Here is a 26,865-nt window from a genome sequence, read left to right on the forward strand (position 1 = left end):
TCTTGACTGGTTTCTTTTTATATTTCAAAAGGTCAGATCTGTTTAAACCTGAGGCGTGCCTATGTGCCATTGTAACATATCCTGATTCATAACCCCTATCCTGAAATCTCTTACACAAATCCTGAGCATGGTGACCAAAACTGATATTATCAGAACAATTACGTCTGATTCTAATAAATTGAGACTTGGGAATATTTCTGGCGATATGTTTTGGATGAAAGCTGGAGGCATGGAGTATAGTATTGTATTGGGGGAATTTTCTAAATACTTCTGTTTTTAAAGTATTATCCATGTTTCTTGTGATCAAAACATCCAAAAATGTTATAGATTTTTGATCATGTGTAATGGTAAATTGTATCCCCCACTTATTATCATTCAAATAATCCATAAATTCTTGAAGAGATGAAACATCTGATCTCCATACCATCCAGCAATCATCCAAATATCTTCGCCAGATGTCAATGTCAGGTAAAACCAATTATGAGTGTCATCATATATCATAATTTCTTCCATATAAGCCATGAATAGATCAGCATAAATAGGGCAAATGAAGCCCCATTGCTGTTCCTCTGATCTGCAAAAACATTCATCATTATAGAAAAAGACATTTTTGGTCAACACATGCTCAGTTAGGTTCAATAATAGAGTATTAAATCCTGGTTGGTACATGTTTGATCGTTGAAGCCAAAATTCAATTGCATCTAGTCCCGCCCAATGTGGAATGTTGGTGTATAAGGAACATACATCTAATGTGCAAAGTATCCAATCTGTATCTAACTGCATGTCATTGATAATGCCCAAGAATTCAGTAGTGTCCTGTATTCTTGACCTTACCAGTTTTAGTAAAGGCTTCAAGTGCATGGTTAAAAAATCAGATAATGGCTCAGTCAATGAACCGATTCCCGATACAATGGGCCTCCCAGGTGGATGCAAGAGGTCTTTGTGTATTTTTGGTAGGAAATAGATATATGATTTAATGGGGTCAGAGATTGTTAAATGGTTTAATGTTTTCATTGATATAATATCATTATCATAAGCAAAATGTAAGAAATCATCTATTTCTTTCTTAAATACAGGAGTAGGGTCCAGTGGCATTTTTGTATAATATCGCACATCATCTAATTGTTTATGTGCTTCCATATCATACTGAATCCAATCTAACACTTTGAAGGAAAGAAAGGTCAAAAAATTTCTACGTGACACTTCTGACTATGAGAAGGGTCAACCTTTCAAAAATGTAAGACACGTCAGATTTCAGGAGGGACAAAACAAAAATAAATATATACCTAATCCAAAAAGGAAACGTCCGCGTTCCATTCTTAAGGGACGAGGAAGTAACAATGAATCAACCGACTATGACAACTCATCAGGCACAGATACGGAGACACAGTCCACCATAGATTCCCCCACTCCCAAAAGGAAAAACTATATATCCCCTTTAGGGCACATGGAGGGAGGAGGGGAGGGAGGAAGCACAAGAAAAATTACAAGCTTACAAAATCTGATGGAAATACTGACCAACAAATAAATAATGTATACAATATTTCAAATACTGTACTCACAGATGGCCAAATTTCATTGTTAAATAAAGGGTTATCTTTCATCCCAGGCTTTTTTGTGTCTGAGGACAATTTCACACAAGATCTATTTTCATTTTGTAGACTAATCAATTTGAAATTATTTTTTCAGGATAGCAAAGATGTTGAACAGTCACAGACAGAATCATTCAAATATCATGCTTCACTGTTTACACCACCTATGCATCCAACTGTGAACTTATTTTTACATAGTGTACTTCATGAATTACATTTGCAGTGCAACCACTGTTTACCAATGGCTAATAACATTACTGATGCTGAAAGGTCTTGTTTGGAACAACTAGTAAAGAATAAGGATCTGGTAATTATCAATGCAGACAAGGGAGGGGCAGTGGTGGTGTTAGATTGGATTCAGTATGATATGGAAGCACATAAACAATTAGATGATGTGCGATATTATACAAAAATGCCACTGGACCCTACTCCTGTATTTAAGAAAGAAATAGATGATTTCTTACATTTTGCTTATGATAATGATATTATATCAATGAAAACATTAAACCATTTAACAATCTCTGACCCCATTAAATCATATATCTATTTCCTACCAAAAATACACAAAGACCTCTTGCATCCACCTGGGAGGCCCATTGTATCGGGAATCGGTTCATTGACTGAGCCATTATCTGATTTTTTAACCATGCACTTGAAGCCTTTACTAAAACTGGTAAGGTCAAGAATACAGGACACTACTGAATTCTTGGGCATTATCAATGACATGCAGTTAGATACAGATTGGATACTTTGCACATTAGATGTATGTTCCTTATACACCAACATTCCACATTGGGCGGGACTAGATGCAATTGAATTTTGGCTTCAACGATCAAACATGTACCAACCAGGATTTAATACTCTATTATTGAACCTAACTGAGCATGTGTTGACCAAAAATGTCTTTTTCTATAATGATGAATGCTTTTTGCAGATCAGAGGAACAGCAATGGGGGCTTCATTTGCCCCTATTTATGCTGATCTATTCATGGCTTATATGGAAGAAATTATGATATATGATGACACTCATAATTGGTTTTTACCTGACATTGACATCTGGCGAAGATATTTGGATGATTGCTGGATGGTATGGAGATCAGATGTTTCATCTCTTCAAGAATTTATGGATTATTTGAATGATAATAAGTGGGGGATACAATTTACCATTACACATGATCAAAAATCTATAACATTTTTGGATGTTTTGATCACAAGAAACATGGATAATACTTTAAAAACAGAAGTATTTAGAAAATTCCCCCAATACAATACTATACTCCATGCCTCCAGCTTTCATCCAAAACATATCGCCAGAAATATTCCCAAGTCTCAATTTATTAGAATCAGACGTAATTGTTCTGATAATATCAGTTTTGGTCACCATGCTCAGGATTTGTGTAAGAGATTTCAGGATAGGGGTTATGAATCAGGATATGTTACAATGGCACATAGGCACGCCTCAGGTTTAAACAGATCTGACCTTTTGAAATATAAAAAGAAACCAGTCAAGACCAACACAGTGCGTTTTACAACCACATATGGGAGAAACACTAAGAATTTTATTCAGATTATAAGGGACAATTGGAACATATTAGATGCAGATGCTAAAATTAAGACTATCATTCCCAACAAATGTTCATTTTCCTTTCGCAAAGGAAAGAATTTGGCAGGGTATTTTAATCATTACAAGCATCACTTTGAATCCTCCTTAACACAGGCTTATCAAACAACTATTTTGGGGGATAAACTCATTGGCTCCTTTCCTTGTGGTCACTGTGTGAATTGTAAACATATGATAAAAACTAAAGAATTCACAAGTAGAAACAGCAGCAAAGTCTTTGATATTCAATTCTTTGCCAATTGCAATACTGATTGGGCCATCTATATGGCAAGCTGTACCTGTCACTCATTTTATGTTGGGCAAACCTCTCGATCAGTTAAACTAAGGGTGTCCGAACATTTGAGTGACATTAGATGTAAAAAATCATCCAACGCATTATACAAACACACACTTGTACATAATAATGCCAAATTTCATTTCACAGTCATTGATAAAATTATTGGTGATAGGATAGAACCAACAAATGTGGTTGGCATAGCAAACTTGACATGAAAGAAAAGAAATGGATTACCAAACTTGGTGCACTATTCAGTCCAGGTTTGAATGAATATTTATAAATATATCTGATCTAACATACCATATTATATCATATTGCATACATTACATATATAATTATTCAGTTTTGATATGACATTTTGATATGCTTTATTTGATTAACATATTTCTGTATTTGATTTTTGTATGTATGTTTGCAATTGATTAATATTAATGAGCTTGTTACTTTATTTTTATATTCAACCAATCAGAGTTTTCTGATGTGTATTTAAAGAACTGCATAGTGGACTCTAAATTTATACACTGAAGAAGGCCATATTGAATTTGGGCCGAAACCGGTATGTTTGTGAGTTATATGCATCTTTGGTAGCTTAATAAACTACCATATCGTAATTTCCACCAGTTGCTGGCTTATTTTCTTTATTCTCTGTGGTGTGCCATGTAGGTTAATGATGATTTGCACATAGGCAGGGGTCCTCAATTCAACAGTAGCAACTGTGTGTGAGTGTGTGTAACTGTGTCGGTGAATCCGTGAGTGTGTGGGTGTGTTACTGTGTCACTGAATACATGTGTGTCCATACCTGAGTGTGTGAGTGCAGTTGTGTGTTGGCATCCTGTCATGGGAACGTGTATTACTGATTACCAATGAGGCATCACACTTCCCACTGGCCTCTACCATTGTAATCAGCTAGACCGCTCTCTTACCTCACCACTCTATGTAACTGTACCTGTGATGTCACCCAGTATGGATGTCACGTCTGTAGCCACAGTAGTTTAATACACAGCTATCATGCTCTTGGATCAGTAGACGTGTTTGGAACGTGGGACATTTTCACTGTGATGTGGCAGCTACAAGGTGCATGCTGGTATATTCATACATACCTGTGAGTAGTCCACATTGACATATGGGACACTAACAGCAAACACTGACATCCACCGGCTTGTGCAATTAGACCTGAAGGAGGAAAGCAGAATGTCATGACCAACATGCAGTTACTGTTGTTACACAAGACACGCACTTTTAACAGTATGAAATGCATTGTACACATGTAGTACATGGTATGTCTGCTGCCTATCAACAGTACTCAACAATTGTAAACTACACTTATTTTCCTAGTCTGTTCACTCTGTGCATCAGACCATATGAGCATGTCCCTGCACTCATGGTGTAGATGTCAGGGATGCGGTATGGGAATCATCATATGCACAGGGTGATAATGTTTGCCAGAGGCCTAGACTGCACCATTGGATGACATTATGTGTGTGGGTTAGGGCCTTTGATCTAATTGGGTGTGTGTGGATGTTTTGCATGTGTGTGTTGCGGTGCCCTACATATATTTCCAGTGTGTGTGTGTATGTATGCACACAGTTCTGGCATGTGTCTGGCCTACACAGTGGTATTATTGACAGCTGCAGGCTGTACAGGCCAGGTTTTACAGTTCACGGTGCCTGGCCACGGCCATGTGACCTGTACCAGCCAGGGGTTGCATGAGCACTACCTGGCAGAGGTGCAGATTGGGTACTGTCTGATGACACTTGTCCCTGTTGGGACTGTGCAGGGCAATGTGCATGTGGCCTGCTGTGTCATGGTGTGGACAGCACCAGCGGCACTGCTGCTACTACCGCCACTATGGGAGTGGGCATGTGAGGTAGCTCGTTCACGTAGACCTGAAACAGGTGATGCAGTAAGCCTACGTCCATGAACCCGACGCCTCACTCCTACCAGATGTCCCAACACAGACAGCTCAGGCTCACGGATTGTCATGCCATAGTCAAGGACTCCAACCATGTCACCCAATCATCTATCCAAAGCTTAAGCAATCTGCTGTTGAGCATTTACCATTGCCTGGATGTTGTTGTTTAAAGAATGGGCAGCAGCCCTCTGAAGCCTCTGATCTTCTCTGTTGTGCCATTCAACATGTGCCTGTGCCTCCATTACAGCCTGAAACATGCATCTGGTGACACCAGCTGCTGCACTCTGTCTTGCAGGGGCATGTTGGCCTGAGGTCCTCCTATGAGCAGCACTGGACATGTGCCTGTGTGGGCATCACCTGTCAGTTGGCTGACACCATGGTGTGCAGGCACACCTTCCATAGCCCCCACACTTTCCTGTTCCAAGCTACCACACGCCAACTGTCCTTGCTCTATGGCCATTGGTGATGGGATATGTGTAGGCATGAGATCTATGTGCGGAGATGAGGGGGATATAGATGAAATGGCAACCAATGGGACAGATTCAGCCCCTGACAACCCTGCCTGTGCCTCAGTCATACATTCATCACCACTGCTAGAGTCTGTGTGGACACTAACATCAGATGGACCACAGGAGGGCAATGTACCTACATCACTTGTGAGGGTCAGACAAGAACTGTACATTACAATCTATACAACACACACACAGATACATACACACACACACACACACACACACACACACACACACACACACACACACACACACACACACTATGGTACCCAACATGCATGTGATATGACAGAAGGCATGCAACATGCATGTGATATGGCAGACAGCATGCAGCGCAGACAGTAATAGTGGTAGTTATACATCCCTGGGTTGCACACGACAGTATGCATGTGTCATAGCAGAAGGCATGTAAATTACACAATCATAGTAGTAGTTAGAATACATCCCTGTGTTACACCATGTAGACCAGCACAGGTTAACAGTACACCTGCCTGATGTGTGGCATATGTCCTTGACAATCACATGTAGTATGACGTGATCTGCTGACGTGTGCAATGACATGCATACATGTTTATCATAATGGTGTCCTGTCAAATATACCATGGGGTAATGTTGTCCCAGTGTAGTGTTGTCTGTCCACCCTACAGACATACTGCACATTTAACTGATGTGCATGCCCATTGCAGGGAATCATGAGGCATCTTTATTGCTATACAGTGTGAGTTAAAGACACAGTTCCTAGCCATGACTGTGTTCAGATACAATACATATATACTGTGGAATGTGACCCACGTCACTGAGGTGTATACACACTAAACCATGATGTGGAATGTGTGACACAGGTCACTGAAGTGTATACGGATGACACCCCTGCACATCTGCAACCATATTGCTGCTGCCTGGCAACTATGACCAGACATGGCAAACTTGTCGGTACAACATGTCCCACATGACATCTGTGTACCACACACACACACACACACACACACACGGGGACCAAGGATGCCATTGATGTCCGACACCAGCCAGGGGAATGTACTGTATCTGTGGGCTGATGTGGATTCTGTACAGGTGACTGCTGTCATGTCGTGACACACAAGATGTTCAGCACATCTTATGTGGTGGATTGATTGCACGCTTACGCAAGATGTGCACAGTCCTGTAGGATGACTAGTGTTCCACATCTGCAATATAACCATTACACAAAGGCCATAGTTGGACCATGTGTAGCCAATATATGACAGGGTGTACACACAAGCACATCACGTCTACTGTGTGTGTTGCTTCATGTCTCTGGCCATCCTCCATGGCCATATGTGTACATGTGTTGGCCAAATTATTGTGACAGGCATCTATTTCACATGTCTGTGTTGTCCCATATGACATATACCCATAGATGTCAGATGCTCCACTGATGACAGGGTTATGCAGACAAAGGATGGTATGTTTGGTATGTGGGATATGTTCTTCAGGATAGTTAGGCAGTGCTGCAGCCAGGCAACTAGATGTCATGGACATGTCAAGATATCATATCACATTGTGTGACATTCATAGCAGGGCTATGATCCACACCAGTGAATCCTGTGGGCTGGCCATACTCCAGCTCACTGTGTAGTACTGTTTGTATTCCCCACATGTGTAGTTCTGATCTGTAGTACATGTCCCTACAGTGAACAGCACCTTCACCATTGTATGCACAGCTGTCCACACATCTGGCAATGACAGTATGTGAGGTTTATGTCGGTGTTTCACAATTTGCAAGTGTTGCACATGGGTAGCCATTGTGACACATTGCAGGTCCGACCTGTATATTGTGACAGGAACATACATTATGTGTACATGTGGTAAATGGCCACATGGCAGACAGATCTGTGCATTAAGATGCCTGATAAATAATAACCGTCTGCTCAGAGGTGACATGTGCCTGACATACAAGGCCATGTCCAACCCGGAATTAATGGACATGCTCCACCTCAAAAAATCCAAATCCACCAAAACCACTAGAGCAAGCGACTTAAACCTTAGCATGGATATAAATAGGACGTGCTGGAGGGATAGATTTATCACTCAGAGACTCCCTATGCTGTGGAATAAAATCCCGGTCCATGTGAGGCAGAGCACCTCGCTGACTCTGTTCAAGAGAAATCTAGACCTGTGGATGGGAGATCGTAGGTTTACCCCTGGAATCATATCTGTGTCACTGCTGGACAGAGGCACAACAAACTAATGGGCACAGTATTTTTTCATATAAGGGGTGGCGTAAGCCACAAAAATTTGGGCTAGGCTTATAAATGCCTTAGGGCAGATAGCCTAGTATAAACCTATGAACCTATGAACCTATAACAGTCTCACCTGCAACAGTCTGCTGTCGCAGCAGAATGCCAGAGGTACCTAAATAGGAGTAACACAGCAGTATGAGCATTATCCATGCCTGTATGATAGCTACAGGGGGCAATGTGGATGTTAACACATACACCAGTACAATAGACTATACTATGGTGTATGCACATGTGTGCATACACAGAGTAACATACTATAGTATGCAGCATGTTTGTATACATGCCTTGCATATGATGTTACATTACATATTGTACAGTGACACATGCAACTATATGGAATATAGTTGTTATAGGTGCAGTAGTGACTTACCGTTGCACCTTGTTCCCTGGCAATTGCATTTGCATGCTGTTTCACCCATCTAATGAGGTCTGTACAGTGTATGCGCACCTGCTGGTATGTGCGGTTGTGGCCATCAACATCATTAACCCTCCTGTGAAGTTCCATCCACAGGGCATCCCACTGCTGTGCATCCTGTGGCACATGGCTGAACAGGATATCATGATTGTCATGTAGGTATGGGATGACGGCCTCATCCTCAAAGCGGGTATAAGGGGGTAGCCTTGCATGCAGCATACCTGGAAGACATAATGATGGAGACAGGTCACAGTAACTCACAGAGACATACAGAGCTACAGCTGAATATACATGTGTATCACATGTATTACGATTAAATAGTTGTCTTTGCAAATCTACATGACACTGACATAACTGACATGTTTGTGTCACACACATGTGACACTCAATGGTGAGTGGATATTATCACCATATATGTGTGTGTGTGTGTCACCTGATTACATTGCTCATACTCCATGTGGATCCTGTCTTGATGTGGGCATGCCTGTTTGCCTGTACTGGTGTTCCTACCTATCAGCACATGGCTGGATGTGTCCACATTAATGCAGTCGACCTTGATGCTGTGTATATGTCACATATAAAGGCTTACACTGCCTTAATGGACATGACCTTTGACCCTGCAGACTTGGAAGGTTTTACATGTAAGTGTTTTGCCATATACATCTACACGGCACTGCACAGCAATTCAACATCCTGCCATGCATCACCTGTGTTGCACATGTGATATACATGGGACACTAGCTAGCCAGATGGTATTTGCAGGGATGGATATCAACTATAGCATGTACAGTCAAAGTCAACTAGTAGGCTATATGCCTTGGGCCATGTAGGAATCTAGGATGAAAGGTTACCTAGCTGTAGCCGACAGGCGGGTCTCTTGGTCCAGGTGAAGCAGTGCCACATAACTGATTCACAGGGTTAAAGATACATTTACCATGCGGTCATCACACCATGTCTGAGAGGGGGGTGATGTGCAGCTTTGCTGGACAGGAATGCATAGTATGGCAGGACTATGTAAATTGTATGAGACAATGATCTGTCCAGCATGTGGTGATCCTAATACTACGAAGGTGGATGTCTATGAAGTATGTGTTTGAAATCAGGATGTGTATGTGTAGCATGTCCAACATTACTGGGTTGGACATGGATTTATTCAGGGTGGGCATCATGCTACATAGTGGAGATGGGGAATGGGAAGGCTGGTGTAGGCCATCTGAACATGAGCAATACCCCTTAAAGGAAATATGTGATCTGATATGGGTCACTTGAGTGTTGTGTATGGCTGGACAATGATCTTTATATTCATGGATGGCACCCTGTCATGATTAGGGTTACCACATATGACTACATGACAGGTGTGGTGAAGTAACTATCACAGGAAAGACAACTGCCCAGCTGCATCCCTTACACACAGTGTCCATTATGTTGATCGCTGCCTAGGTGGTAGTTCATGGGTACAGGGTTATTAACATAGGGATGACAATGCAATATGTAGCTATCATATTGTGGCCATATGTCACACACCTCACCCACAAAGCCCCTTCTGTATGTTACCCGCAACACTCTGAGTCAACTATTGCTCCTAGGTCATAGTCATTTGCATACTTCAATAGGCAGATGCCTTCTGTTAGTCTATGTGTTATGGACTACAATGGGGGGGGTACAATTAATTAACCCTGTCTTACTGTGGCTGGCACTGGTGTGATGTGCATGTATTATTCAGACACCTTCTGTATTGCTGGTTCTGCTAGCAGTCCCATTGCAAAACACTCCTGTGACATACAAATGTACATCTAGTATACTGAGTGTAGGTGGAGCAAAGTCTGGGTGATGATGTCCTATGACCTGGCAAGGTTATGATATGCAGTGTGAATTCAACCTTACTGTCATCTACATCTGTACTGCGGACATCAAATAATTTGATCAAGGTTCATGGCCTTTCAGACCACACTCAGCAGGGTAGTAGTGCAGTACTTCCCATTATTAGTGGTGTCTCCCCCTTTGTGGGTTGTGATACCTGTTTCTAAGAATGATTTGAATCTTAGCTTTTGCCACATCCGGTCATTTTTCGAGGAGATGTTCATCGATGGCATTATTGATGTGGATGTATATAATTTTGTTTCTGTGGCATCACCTAAAATTCCAGTCTTGTTTGGGAACCCCAAGATACACAAGAACATCTATGATCCACCTATGCGGCAACTGGTCAGTGCCAGAGGAAGCATCACATATGCAGCGGCCAAGGTGGAGGACGAGATTCTCAAGAAGTATGTGGACAGAGTTCAATACATTTCAAGAGATTCTTGGGCATTTTCGGAAAAAGTGGGTTCTGTTCCATTTAATACTGATTGTATTCTCTTGACCATTGACGTATAAAATTTCAATTTGTTTTTTTCGTTTATTGGCGTTCTTGTTTACAACATAACCTGTGGATTATAAAGAACTTTGCACACATCTATCTGAATCCAGGAGTTTAATGGCGCTGGGCCTGCAAGGGTGGTTTTTTCACCAGTTTGTTTTTTGTTTTTTGAATTTTTAGAAGGTTTATGTCTTCCACCATGCAGGAAGCCAGTGGCACTTCAGACTCAGGCGACTTAACTATACTCATTAACCTCCTAACTGAGAAAGTGGATCATCTTTCACAGCAAATTGATGGGCTTTCACAAAGCGGTTCTTTGAGTCCAACTGTGCACCCCTCCAGTGGATTATCGATGGAAACTCCAGCTTTGTTACTGGCTAGTGGAACCGGAACTGACTTGAGAGTTGTTACCATCGGCAACAAAGCTTTACATAATACCGATAGCAGCGGTAAGCCTAAGGGCATTTTGGGAGGCCATACAAGTTCAGGTCAGAATATTGGATCCTCTCCAGCTATTCTCGGTGAAACGGAGGCACAGAGAAGGGGCTATGTTGAATTAAACTTGAACAATTGGTTAAATCGCCCCTTCAGTTTTCCTACTGGGGAAGACATCGGCAACATTGATATTCAAACTGAAGGATTGTCCAATTTACCTACTAAGCTCAACAATTTTGACCAAAAATTACTGAGGTTAAGGAAGTTACAACTTGAGGTATCCTACTTTGGGGAATGCCGACGTGTGAAGATTGTTCCGAAGGGGCTTCGCTCGGGGCACTACCCTACAGGTTTGGAAGATGGGTCGAAATTCCACCTTGACCTCTTGGCACTTTTTGATAGACATGGGAATGAATTGATCAACTTAATCTGCGCCCACTATCAGGAAGTTATTAATCAATTAACCATGGAACGTTCCAACTTAGATGAGGAAATTAAATCAGATACTCATTTTTTCAGATATCGTTATGAATACGAAAGAGTCTTTACCAGTATCGACCAACACATTTCCAAGACCACTATAACTAAAGTAAAGAAACTCCAGAGGGACATAAAAGCCTATAAAGAGGGGGTAGCATACCCCAAACCCCCTAAATCTCAAGGGAATTTTCTAGGGAATAGCAGAACCACCATGGGGTTGCTATCTGGCCCTGAGACCAATGGCCAACGTATGCACCCCCGTGAACTGGAGAATGGATCAACATTAAGGCGAACAAACCAGAGAATTTCAACGGAATGTGTTATGAGTATTGGGTTGGGTGTTAGCCAGGAAGAGCTGATTCTTGACAACTATGAAGAAAATTTTCAAGTCTGAACCTCATCCCCCCAGCCACAGTCGGGTCGGATGACGAGGAACAAATACAAAACCAGGAGGAACTGAGAGATCATGGTCTAGCTATTCCTTTAGTATCCCCAACGCAACCTTTGGAAAGACTTTAAAATTTACAATTTTTCACAGTTTGTTTTTTCTCAACCTTTGGTGGATGTTTTGGCTAAAGGATTAACTTTTGTACCCTCCTGTAGAGCTGGTGTTGGGAGGACTATATTGGACCTGAAACTTTTTGTGAGAAAGTTGAACCTGTCACTGTTGTTGGGTGATTCCCAAAAACACAAGAACCCTTACCACATACCAAGTACTTTTAATCCGCCATTACTCCCAGCTGTCGGAATTTTCGAACAATTGTGTGATCTTGACATCTGCCACCTCCTCAATTCAAGGCGCCAGGTTCATTTCAATATTATTAAGGAGGAGAGGGCCTTGTTAGAGGCACTCAGGTTTGCATCAGTTAGACTTATGCAACCCGACAAGGGAGGGGGATTGGTGGCTATGGATATGAATGACTACAATGACAGGATGTTGGCTATCCTATCTTCTGATACTTACCAGGAGGTTTCTAAGAATGAATTGAATCTTAGCTTGTGCTACATCCGGTCATTTTTTGAGGAGATGTTCATCAATGGCATTATTGATGTGGATGTATATAATTTTGTTTCTGTGGCATCACCTAAATTTCCAGTCTTGTTTGGGAAACCCCAAGATACAGAAGAACATCTATGATCCACCTATGCGGCAACTGGTCAGTGCCAGAGGAAGCATCACATATGCAGTGGCCAAGGTGGTGGACGAGATTCTCAAGAAGTATGTGGACAGAGTTCAATACATTTCGAGAGATTCTTGGGCATTTTTGGAAAAAGTGAGTTCTGTTCCATTTAATGCTGATTATATTCTCTTGAACATTGACGTATAAAATTTCAATTTGTTTTTTTCATTTATTGGCTTTCTTGTTTACAACATAACCTGTGGATTATAAAGAACTTTGCACACATCTATCTGAATCCTGGAGTTTAAAGGCGCTGGGCCTGCAAGGGTGGTTTTTTCACCAGTTTTTTTGTTTTTTGAATTTTTAGAAGATTGTGGCCATATGTCACACACCTCACCCACAAAACCCCTTCTATATGTTATCCACAACACTCTGAGTCAGCTATTGCACCTAGCTCATAGTCATTCACATACTTCAATAGGCAGATGCCTTCTGTTAGTCTGTGTGTTATGGACTACAATGAGGGGGAGTACAATTAATTAACCCTGTCTTACCGTGGCTGGCACTGGTGTGATGTGCATGTATTATTCAGACACCTTCTGTATTGTTGGTTCTGCCAGCAGTCCCGTTGCAAAACACATCTGTGACATACAAATGTACATCTAGTATACTGAGTGTAGGTGGAACACAGTCTGGGTGATGATGTCCTATGACCTGGCAAGGTTATGATATGCCGTGTGAATTCAACCTTACTGTCATCTACATCTGTACTGCGGACATCAAATAATTTGATCAAGATTCATGGCCTTTTAGACCAGACTCAGCAGGGTAGTAGTGCAGTACTTCCCATTATTAGTGGTGTCTCCCCCTTTGTGGGTTGTGATACCTGTTGGTGTGCACCATTCAGTGTGTACACAACCTGACATGAAGCTGTGTTTTACACGATGTGCATGTGGAGAGCAACTTGTTTTGCCATGTGTGTATGATACAACCTGGGATGTGGACAGGTCCCATGCAGCCTGAGTGCAGCTTGTACCTGCATAGTTGTGGGTACAGGGGCTCTGTAGTGTACATGGATATATGATTGTGTACCTGTTGTGGGGGGCAGTGTGTTTATGTTATCCAAGACCCTATCTGGATTGCTTATTCATGCTCAGCACTTGTTCAGAACTTGTAAGCACTACGTAAGCTACTAATCACTATAGCACTCAATCTTCCTCATTACCTAGAGGTAAACAGGTTTTGTACGTACGTTTCTCACTTTCTTAGAGTAAAATAGCTCTTATATTCACTTTCCTCAGTTATCTAGGGGAAATTAGTTTTATATTCAGGCATGTCCAAGGGTCAGCTGCCAGTGTTCTCTCCTGTCTATCTGATGAATCTGGACATCTTGAGGCAATGTAGACATTGCCTCCTATACACAGACAACCCTCTCTGCCTACCACCCAACACTACAACCTGTGAGTGATGCACTTATCTAGCCAAACTGGAGGTAAAGCTCTCTCCAACCAAGATTGACCCTGACAGTCATGTGGAGAAGGTAAACATTCACACCACCCCACACTCATTACATGGTCTCACTGAATCTACCCCACCATTAACTGGGAAAACTACTCGTGTACCAACTCATTAGCTCAACGCTTTCTGGAACTCATAATCACCAATGCACTGGATCAACTTATCCACACACCCACCGGGGCAACGATATCCTAGTCCTAGGCATTACCAACATGACTGGCTGGTGTTCCACACCTGAAGTCATCTCCTTGTTGGTCCGATCTGACCATAAGCTAAACACCCTTGATATCCACATCCCGCCCCCACCCCCGATTAAGGGAACAACAGTATAATATGTCCACAAAGCCAACTTCATGCTTCTTAAGACAGATGTGGTGAACTTCATGACACCCATGCAGATGGACAATACAGTTACAACTGCTGAATCCTACACAAATGCACTCTATAAGCACTTACACGAGTGCATGGATCGTGCTATCCCAAACATAACCAAGATGCTATACTCCTAATTAAGGAACCCAATCTGGTGATCCCTTGCCATAAACAAACTGTACAACAGAAGGAAGACACTGTTGCAAAAGAGAGTACAATCCCATGCATGGAGGAGCTCCCTGGTCAGCCTCAGTAAGAAGGTGAGATTCCTTATAAGATTCTCCAAAGCTGGCTACAGAAACAAAACCACCACTAATTCCAATGACAACTACAAAGCATTCTATAGCTATGTCAAATATCTCAATGTCAACACCCAGATCTGCTCTGAGTTACAGCACAAAGGCACGAACATTACAGAACCAACTGATATTGCCAACATCTTGGCAAATAGGATCAGTGCTACCTTTCCCACCTCTCACCCCCTAAAGGGCCCATATCAATACAGGAAGAATGCAGAGTCCCTGTAATCACAACTACGCAGGTAAAAGCTGCATACTCTAAAGCTAATATCACAGCATCCTAGGATCCCTCATGTTCATTCATTACAGAACCAACTGATATTGCCAACATCTTGGCAAATAGGATCAGTGCTACCTTTCCCACCTCTCACCCCCTAAAGGGCCCATATCAATACAGGAAGAATGCAGAGTCCCTGTAATCACAACTACGCAGGTAAAAGCTGCATACTCTAAAGCTAATATCACAGCATCCTAGGATCCCTCATGTTCGGTATATACTTCTCTGAGGTACAGGCAAGCACAGGAGGGCATTGCCTGAAAAGGTTTGCAGAAAACTGCAAATTAGGGGCCATTATTGTTTCCTCAGCTGATACAGACACCCTCCGGAAGGGTCGCACTGAGATGTATACCTGGTGTTAATATCATGGCCTCAAGCTGAATGCCACAAAGTGCATAGTCATCCCCTTTGGAGAAGACCAATTACCCAAATACTACCACATAGGTGCTAGTCCCCTACATACAGAAAAGGTAATAAGGAATCTGGGAACCCCAGTAGATAGCAATCTCTGCTTTGATAACTATAATGCCAAGGTGGTTAAAATATCCTTCTATGTGGCCACCCTAATCTCTAATGGGTTCGCATCCAGAACAAAGGAGGTCATTGTGTCTCTCTACATGACTTATTAGACCCATTGAAGGATAGAACACCCCATTTGGGATGTACCTTACAAGACAACTGCAACAGCTTAGAAGACCACAACAATACCACACAAGAGGATTACTGACCTCAAACAGATGACCCATGCAGCCCAACTAAAGAAACTCCAGCTATACTCAGTTGCATACCGCATACTCACAGGTGATTTCTGCTTGACATACAGGGCCCATGTCCAACCCAGTATTGCTGGATATGCTCCACCTAAACAGAAGCCCATGAGAGCCACATGCTCTAGGGATATACACCTAACCACAACGATGACTAGGACATGCTGGACAGATAGATCCCTAAACCAGAGACTCCCCATGCTTTGGAACATGATTCCAGTGAACATCAGGCAGGGCCCCTCAGTAGCACTCTTCAAGAGAAACCTTGACGGGTGGATGGGAGACAGACATGTACCCCAGAGATCACTGCAGTTGCTCTGCTGGACAGAGGCACAGGGAACTTATGGTTCTGGGCATTCAGATGCACAGGGAACTAACCTAAGGGGGTGGCGGAAGCCAACACACTCTAGCTAGGCTTATAAATACTCATAGGCAGACAGCCTAGTACTTAACTTTGAACTTATTACATATCTTATGCACATGGATAGTTAACTAGCACTTCCATTGTACTTTGCTATCATGCTGTTAAACTGTCGGGTGACTACAAGTCATATGTATCCTGTTATTGTGTATTGTAAATGCCAGTAGAACTAACTAATGTTTGCCTAACATAACAGTAATGCTGTGTAACTTGTAATACATATCTGCCTACAATACTGTACATTACACAGTTATTGGCACAATATCCCACAATGCATATCATAATTGCACAGTAGGCCAACCTTCAACATGTTATTCTCAGTAATACACCCATACATATGCCTGCTGTTACAATATATCAGCATATACTATCCCCTGTTATAGCACATACTTGTTGGACCAACTATGCCACTGGCAGCGGCTGGTGAGGATTAGTTGGGTTCAAAACCCTTATATAGCATCCCTTGTGGTGTATGCAGTGTTTGCCTTGTGACCTACAGCAGTACACACATAAATACTACAAGCGTTACTATGCTCAACAATACATCACTACAAGATAACTGTTTCCACGATATGCATTGCGTACACTTTAAATATTACAGAACAGGTACTAGATACACAGACATACTGAGTGTTCTACATACCATATTAGTAGCCGAAGGCATCGCTGACTGTTATTTCAATCCTTTTCAGATTGTGATTCAATCTTCTTTGTAATGTTCTGTTGGTATATACAGATGGTTTGAATGTGTGATAAGCCATCCTTTTATAGTTAAATATCGGTAACATGTGCTATCCTGACCACCAACTGGTGTTCCGAAGTAGTTAATTAGATGCACATCATCTCTGCAGCTACTCCATAAGCCAATACAATGGCAACAGTGGTGTATAATTGAGTACTCCACTTGTGCATTGTCCCTTTGCCTTACTTTTGAGGAAGACAGCCTGGATGTGTTGTTTGTGATGTATTTCAACAGCTATAATGAGACAGACAGATATATATTAGCTTCATGACTCCCGTGGATTGTGTGTAATTGCTAGAAGATGTTGTTCTACATGTGAGTACAGCTGTTATATTTCAGAACATTGCTACTTATGCAGGGCTTGCTTGTACCTGATACATCTGCAGATGTTTCAGTCTGGCAAGGATGTTTGGGCAGCTCAAGGCTGTATGGCTATGCATGAAATGTTAGGTGGTTTACAGTGTGCCCACCAGACATCCTTGGTTGGTTGTACATATGTATCATACTGTGCTGTTAATCAGTAATTGCTAACACTTCCCAGTGTACACACAACACTCTGGAACGGGATTAGTGCAAACAAACCCTGTAACATCAGCAGCTATTCCATTGTATAACAGCAACTATTTCACATAGGGCCATGTTAGTGTGTCTCTGACAAGGTATGTTAAGGCTTCTGCAGATGTCGTACAGTGAGTGAATGATTTGTGATGTTATTACAGTTTGTATTGTAATTTTTGTGGGTGTGGGGTGATGTTGGTGGGTGTACATAGCAGATGCAGGTGTGTAGAAACTGCTTTTATACATAATCGATTTGTGCGTGAGGGTTCCTTCCCTATTTGAACACCTATCCTTTAGTGGACTAATACTATGGTAATTTCAGGCTGATTCATTAAATCACTGTTAATTGGTTCCTGTAGGTGATGTTAGTCCTTGAATCCTTTTGGCAATACATCAGAATGTAATAAAGTGTTGCTACATGAAAGCTGTGTATTTCTGTCATAGGTATTTGCAGTCATTGGAGTTGTGTTGGTGACTGACCCTGTTTGGCTAGGGTTGCCACCTTTTCAAATGGCCATAGTGGGACATTTTCGGGACACACATCAGATTTTACTGGCTGACACAAACCCACGGTCAGTACAAGGGATAGAACATTCCTTTTTTTGCCTAAATATCAGCTTATTCTTGCATCAGTTTAGTTGCTTAGCCTGTTTCTTGTAACATGTACATATTTTAGATACAGAAAGAACTATTGTATGCAACTATTACATTACATATGGGACATAATTATGTCCTACAATCTCAGGACATTTGCCACATTTAATATTTTTGGTCAGGACACAACCGCCCAAAGAGGGACTGTCCCTCACAAAGTGGGACAGGTGGTAACCCTATCACTGGCTCATGTCCATAGTACATATTTGTAATAGTGTATAGGCATATACTCTCCATATCCTTTGTTCATAAAGTTTGGTTGTGGCAGAATCTGTGATTGCTATGGTCCATGTTATACTCATATATGAACACTTCAACCGCTGTATACAGGATACCTACAGAATTCCGAATGCACAAAATTCCGACGCCCACAGTACCAGGCCCAGACTCCCATATCCCACATTACCGACAGTGACAGTCTAACTCTCAAAAGTAACACAAACATGGAACACACACACGCACAAAAAGACACACTGCTACCCACCACATCCAAACAAACCATCCTACACTATGTATGAGCAGGTGGGCAAGCCCCCCTACACCCCTCATGTGGGAGGCTGTGCCCCCTCACCCCCCTACTTTAATATACTACCTCCTAGATCGCACAGACGCACAAAGCAAACCCACACCCACACATTACAGTCCCCCAGGAACACAGTCCACACTCAGAACACACACTTAAAAACACTACAGCCCTCAGAAACACACTTACACACAGTAACCTACCTGAACCGCAACACCAGAAACACTGACTAAATGTACCTTACCATCGGTTTTTTAAACCTCGCGCTTCTGGTGTTTCAGTACTGTGGTCTTTAAGCATTGTGATTACGCATGTCGGTATGTCAAGCAGTCTGTATTTGGTAGGTATCCCATTTATATGTACCTCCATGGTTATGTAGATGTTGTTAACTTATCTATATATCTACATATATATGTATATCCCCATATATCGACATATATATCTCTCTCTTCCTCTCTCTCTCTGTATATATATATATATATATATATATATATATATATATATATATATATATATATTTTATATATATAGCATACACCTTTCATTGGGTACATGCCGGTTTGTCCTATTTCCACACATACCTACCTTTTGTGTTTTAACCTGTCAGTATACACAGCTGCTGCTTAGTGGTAGGTTATTGCGAAGCTTGTGTACATGGTTGCATGTTCTAATCCTGGCAGTGCTCATTTTACCTCTCAGAGCAGGCACTGGTAGTGCAAGGGTGATTAACGCACATTTCAGCGGTTGTGTGTTTCACATGTTTATTATTCTGTGGAATACTACCTATATATGCAAGCTGTGGTTAAGGTATACTATGTAACATGTAAATCATCTCTGACTTTATTGGTATTTGAACCAGGACTCCACAGATATTATGCAAATGCTGTAGCCATTACACTATTGACATTGACGTTCCTTCTGCCTATTTCCTATGTCCATAGATAGGTTCATAGGTTCATAGATTAGTACTAAGCTAATTGCCCATGCGAGCCATTTTAAGCCTAGCCAATTATCCCTTGTGAGACTCAAACCCTGCACCTTGTGTTTGTAAGGCAAACACCTTAACCATTAGGCCACCCTCCCAACCCTGAATCCTATGTGTAAGCTTGGCTACACAACAGGCGGAGCCGCCCACACCCATTGAGCTCCTTGAAATACCGACATGTCACATGAATTGGGAGACTATACATTAACATCCTAACTACATTTGGCATAGCCACTCACTGAACTGGCACACTTTAGGAGAAACCTTGATGTGTGACTGGTCAACAGTATATACACCCCTGGGATCATGTGTCCCAGACACATACAGCCAGGGTGTGGGGGAGCCACTCCAGTTCTACAGCTGTAAGACCTGTTGGGGAAATTGAATGCTGTTGGTTTGTCATGTTAACATGCCCTTTTGAGATCACTATGTGCCCCTATCATCCTGCAGCACAACAGTCTTCAACAGTTCCAGCAACTCTGCCTGGAATCACTTCATTGGCTATGCTTGACAGAGGCTCAGTTGCTTCGTCAATGGTGCAGGTAAAGCCACCACACTGTAGCTATGCTTTTAAATGCCCTTGGGCTGATAGCCTACTGCCTATCTGTGAACCTCTACAGTGCAGGCCATCTAGAACATCATATGTGATTATACAGAGTTTTCTGATCACAATATACAGTGTAGATTCATCATGTAGTCAGACAACAGTTAAGTACATCAATAGCATACAGACTACGGATACATAATCACAGCAAAAGCCTATCTTGTAAGCTAGTGGACATGTATAGGTTTCAGGCTTTGTATTGCTTACCAGTAGGTTACCTACATGAAAGGTGGGACACAAGCACAGATGGGATACATGCCTGCAACAATTCCATACCAACTTGCATGTGTCAGCCTAAGGCTTTGGAATGCTGACCAAGGCTATTGACGTACCCATGATGCCATTTTTAGGCAGATCTCAGAGGTGGATCTCACCTCCATGAACTGCACAATAGCGGAACCAATGAGGGTTAAGCTACTCAACACCAGGGGTAGTACTCACAACATGCACACACTCACAGCACCCCTCAGTATGGACAACATCTACATCTGTTCTGTGACTGGGACCTGTATAAGGCTCCTATGAGCACACCGGCACTACCAGACTGCAACCCATAACACACATTTCCGCCACTGTACATAGACGGGCACAGACATGGAGGGGGGTGTATCCATATTCATCGGGGATACCAACACATCCAGGTTAGTGGGGCAGCATGATACCTCTGTGATCATCCATTTGCAGCTAACATCAGCCACGACTGCAATGCAAACTGTGAGCTGCTACAGATAACCCTCCATGACCCAGGAGCACCACTACAACTATCTGCAGACAGTGGTAAACATGACAGTCCTCCCAGACACCCTGTTATTGATCAATGTTGGCTACCCTACACTTAACTGGATAACCTACTCGACTATGCACTTCCAGGCACAGCACTTCCTGGGATTTATCACCTCATATGGCCTGTATCACTTGGTAGACGGACTAACAAGAGGTGAAAATATACTAGAAGTGGTAATCACTGACATGTGCAACAGGTGCACTACAGCAGAGGTAAACCGGTCACTGTTTAGATCTGACCATGAACTATTCACTGATGATGTCTACTCCCAACCATCTTCCCCATACAAGGAATACACAGTGAATACCTTTCCTACAGCTAAATCCACAGTACTAATGACAGAGGTGGGAGAGTTCACAAGCCCCCATGCTCAGGGATGACACTGCTCAAGATACAGACAGAATTAGGAATGCACTCTATAAACACCTACAAAGATGTATGGGTCGTGCCATCAGTGGGAAACCAGGACTAGCTACTCCTACACAAGGACAACAGTCTGCTGAACCCCTGCATTATACAGGATATGCAACAAAAGTTGTACAGTAGTCCAGAACAACAGCAAATCCCAAGACATGCAGACTTCCTTGACCAGTATTAGCAAGATACTTATGTTACTCATGTAATCATCCAAGACTGACATCCACAGGTAAATAGGCATGGATTTGGAATATGACCACAAAGGCTTCTTTGGCTATGTCAAGGATGTAAGCAGTAACACACAGATTTGCACTATGCTGGTGCAATATTGCACTGAATATACTGACCCTATTGATATCACCAACACACTTGATGATACATTTGGAGCAAGCTTCAACCCCTACTGGGCCCACAACAATGCCCAAAACGTACAGTATCCCAGACATCTGTGACATGCAGGTGGCAATGGCCCTTTCAAATGGCATGACAGAGCATCAACGGAGGCAGATAGTGTCCCAGACTGCATCCTGCAGACACTACAAGACAAAGTGGTCCCCTGCCTAATTTAGCAATTCACCATCAGCCTCTACACAGGCTACATGGCCATTCACTGGCACATGGCAACAGCTATTACACTCTACCAAGGTGGTGACACAACTGACCATAGTAACTACCACCCCATAGACCTGAGTAGCCTGATCTGCATGGCTATGGAGCGCATCCTCATGGCACTCATGAACATTGACAATGGTAACCTCCAGACATGAGTGCAGATCATGCCTACTGAACCAGTTTGACATCTTACAGTCATCTAGACTTTAGGTGTAGGGTGTGGTAGTTCACACATACTACCTGGACCTTGCCAAAGGTTTTGACACCATTCCCCACTCAGGTATTATTTCTACACTCACCAGCCAGTACATACACTCATACATCACAGGTTGGTTTGCCAACAGGCTTACACACAGAACCCACATGGTAAGCCTAGCAGCCTCCAGGTCCAACTCTTGACCAGTCACAACTGGTGTCCCAAAGGACTCAGTCCTGGGACCCCTACTGTTTTCCATATTCTTCTAAGAGGTATAGGCTAACACAGGTGGACTACAGCAGGCTGTGTTTGGTGATTACTGCAGACTGGGGGCCATAACTGGCAGTCCAGCTGTCAGAGACGTCCTTCAAGGGTCCTCACATAGACCAACACAGGGTGTCAGAATGATGGCCTCCAGCTAAAGGCTGCATACTGCATGGTCATTCCATTTTGGGAAACTACACACACACATATTAACACATGAGTGGCAGACAGTATAATTCAGATGACGTAATAAGGATGTGGGGACTAATTACATAGTGATCTCTCCTTTGACTGTCATATGTGTGAAGTAGTTAGGACATCCATCTATGTAGGCCATCTGATTACTTAAGGGTTCACATCTAAACAAACTTAGGTTATTGTGCCCCTTTACTCATCAGTCATCAATCGCATCATCAAATATAATAACCCATTTTGGATGTACCTCAGAAGACACATCTCACAGCTGGAAGGGCCATGAACGTACCTTGCATAGAGGGATAATGCTCTCAGACATGTGTCCTATGTTGCCAGACTGCATAAACTCATGCATTACTCAGTGGTATCTCATTTACTCAGGGATGATATTTGCTGGCCAACCAAGCCATGTCCAAGTCAGACTTAATGGATATGCTCCACCTATGGGCATCCATGTCACAGTGAGCCACACACTGTACTGAGCTACACCTTCCTACAACCATAACTGGAAGATGCTGGAGTGACAGATTCCTGTCATGGGTACTTTCCATTATTTGGAACTACATCCCTGATTACATTATACAAAACCCCTCACTAACACTCCAGGAAATCCTTGTAGAGTGGTTGGGGAACAGTGGATACACCCCAGGCATCCCACAATTGGCTCTGCTCCACAGAGGGACAGTAAGTTAATCAATGGGGTGGTGACAGCTGATACTTTTTGGCTATGCTTATGAGTGGCCTCGGGCAGTTAGGCATGTACCTAACTATATATCTATGAACCTACACATACAGTATGGACACATGCTGATAGCTTAATTTACTGTTCAGGTATTGACTTATCTTGTGCCAATGGCAGTTGCATGTACAATAGTTGAGGGCTACCTATGTAGGATGCACACAGTAGACCACCTATACATGACAATTTACAGGTGATCGTGTGTGTGTGCCATCCATGTTTGCTGTGTGTGCAGGTGGAGAAGGGTGTCAGTCCATAAGTGCCTACAATGTCAGTGTGTGTGCTATATGTTCCCTCTTTGCAAAGGCATAGGCGTACTGGGCACACCTCCATTTGCCTACTGGGGCTTTCACAGGGTGTTTGTGGTCTGAGTCCCTCTGTGCCTGTGGGGCCCTTGGCAATGGTGGTGGGCTGTGAGGGCCTTCACCATTCTGTCCCTGCTGCAGCTGTTTCCGCAGGATCATATTGTGTAGCATGGCACATACTATGAAGATGTGGGCACATGTGCCTGGAGAGTACTGCAAGGCTCCACCAGATATGTCCAAGCAACGGAACCATGATTTTAGCATCCCAAACACGTGCTCTATGATGATTCTGGTTTCTGTGTGCCTCATTATGGTGTTCTTGCATGGCTGTGTGTGCATTTATGATGGGATTCATCATCAATGGTTCCAGTGCATAGCCACCATCCCCCACCAGGTGGCCATATGGGATGTCCCCCCTGGCAAATACCTGATACAGCTGTGAGGCATGCCAGATGTGGGAGTCGTGATAACTTCCAGGGCTGCCAGCATACACATCCATGATAATGCCCTGGGCATTGCACACGACCTGGCAGTTGATGTAGGGGTATCCCTTGCAGTTTATGTAGCGGCTACCCTGCACACCGGGTGGTGTCTTGATGTGTATGTGTGTGCAGTCTATTGCACCCAGTATCTGCAGGTAGTCTGCCACGTGGTGGAAAAGACGCATATTGCTGGCCAACTCCTTCTGCATTCAGGGGAAGTATATGTGCTCATTGGCATGTGGTAACATGGCATCCAGGAACTGGTGGAGTACCCTGGATGCTGATGCCTGTGAGATCCCCATGATATCCCCAGTTGGCCTTTGAAAGGTACCTGTGGCTAGTATTCTCAAGCTTACACATACCTTCATGTCCACTGTGATGGGTTCCCCTCTGTTATTTCTGGCTTTGAGGAGTGGCCAGCACAGCTCAATAAGTTGCTGTATGGTGTCCCTGTCCACCCTGTAATGCTTCTACTATCTCCAGTAGGTCATGTAGCCCCTGGTAGGTTACCCTGGGTCTGAACACTCTTCTCCTCCTCCGGTGCCTGAGATGGTTTTCAGCATCATCCTCCACACCACCATCAGTCTCCAACACATGCTGGTGAATCAAAGCTATGGCAGCCCCTAACATGTACATATTAAAAGTTCCCCATTTGTATACACCAATGGTGCAGAGTGTCTGGGAATACACAATTGTGCATGTGGGGCTTTCACACCTTATACTATTGTGCAATGGATGATGCTGTTGTAATTGGGTGGGTATGTGCAATTCCAGCTGCAGGGTATCTTAATTATGGGTTTTACAGCAGGTACTGCTATTGTGGGGCCTTTGGTGTTGACTTACGCTTGGCTGACATGATTCATCTATTGCCCTTTACTTCACTTTTCAACCCGATTCCCCTCCCATTGTCAGGCATACATCCAGCTGCCTGCTTTTTTGTTTTGTACTTTCCCAACCCAGGATTGTGTTGCAAAATGTGTTATGTAGCTGATCTGCTGCAAGTTTGCTTTGTTCTGCTGTGACAGTTCTCTTTTCTTTGCAGTACAGCACCTCCCCTTTCCTGTTCTGCAGGTAGCTGCTAGCAGTCTTGTTAGCTGTTGTCAATGGCCCACTGTGAGTTTCTAGGTGTTAATTACTCATCTGTACTCCAATTACCATGCTGCAGCATTTCCTTATTGTCTTCCCGTATCCTTCCTGTTTCAGCTATGGTGCGCACCTTGCACAGCCATTTACCGGGTTTCAAGTGCGTTTTCATCCACGTTCTCATGCACTTCCGGTTACCTTGTGTGCTCTCAGCTAATCAAAGCTATGGCTACTTCCACACCCCTATCCAGCAGCTTTGCTTAGCAACAGGCAACCCGGATTAGCAATGCTCCAATGTGCTTACAGCTATGGTGGCACACCACTCTCTTGATGTCATGTTTACCTCCAGGCCACACCTCGGTGTTGTACCACTACACTGTGTGGTGCACCCTTATGCCAGCGGAGATTTTGTGATTCAGTATTACTTGACTTATTTGCATGGCATTGACTACTAATTCCAAGTTACCACGCAGAACACTGTCACAGACCCTTAGCAACCTTTACACCATGGTTGTGGTGTAGCATGCATGGCATTGACTATTATGGGGAGTTCATGAATTGTGTTACATTGCAATTTTATGACATCTAAATATATTTTCATTGTGATCCCGTTTGTGCACCGATGCACTGCAATTTTACTTTGCGTTAGTGTGGCCATGACATTAAATGTTATTTTTTATGTGTTGTGCATTTTTTTATACCATTGGCTATATATTTAGCCATTGGCATATATTAACATTATAATACATAAGTTTGGTCCACTTTCATGGCTCCGATTTTATGTTTGAAAAAATGTAAACCGTTTTTTTTGGTTTACATTTCTTCATGCTTACGCTACGCCTGCACCACTTCATGAATCGCTATATACCTTCATTTGCATGCTACACTGCTGCGCATGGGGTAATTAGCATACACAACATACATGCATACATGCATTAGCATACATGCGCCGGGAGCTTTGCAGCTCTGGAGTACACTGGTAGTGCACGTGGAAACAGCTCTTACCTGAATTGCTCAGCAACCATATTTGGCATTTGATCGCCGACACTACTCCTGCACCTGGTG

The sequence above is a fragment of the Protopterus annectens genome, chromosome 8.part0 (genome assembly GCF_019279795.1).
Source record: "Protopterus annectens isolate FY-2018-M chromosome 8.part0, PAN1.0, whole genome shotgun sequence".
Classification (NCBI taxonomy): domain Eukaryota; kingdom Metazoa; phylum Chordata; order Ceratodontiformes; family Protopteridae; genus Protopterus; species Protopterus annectens.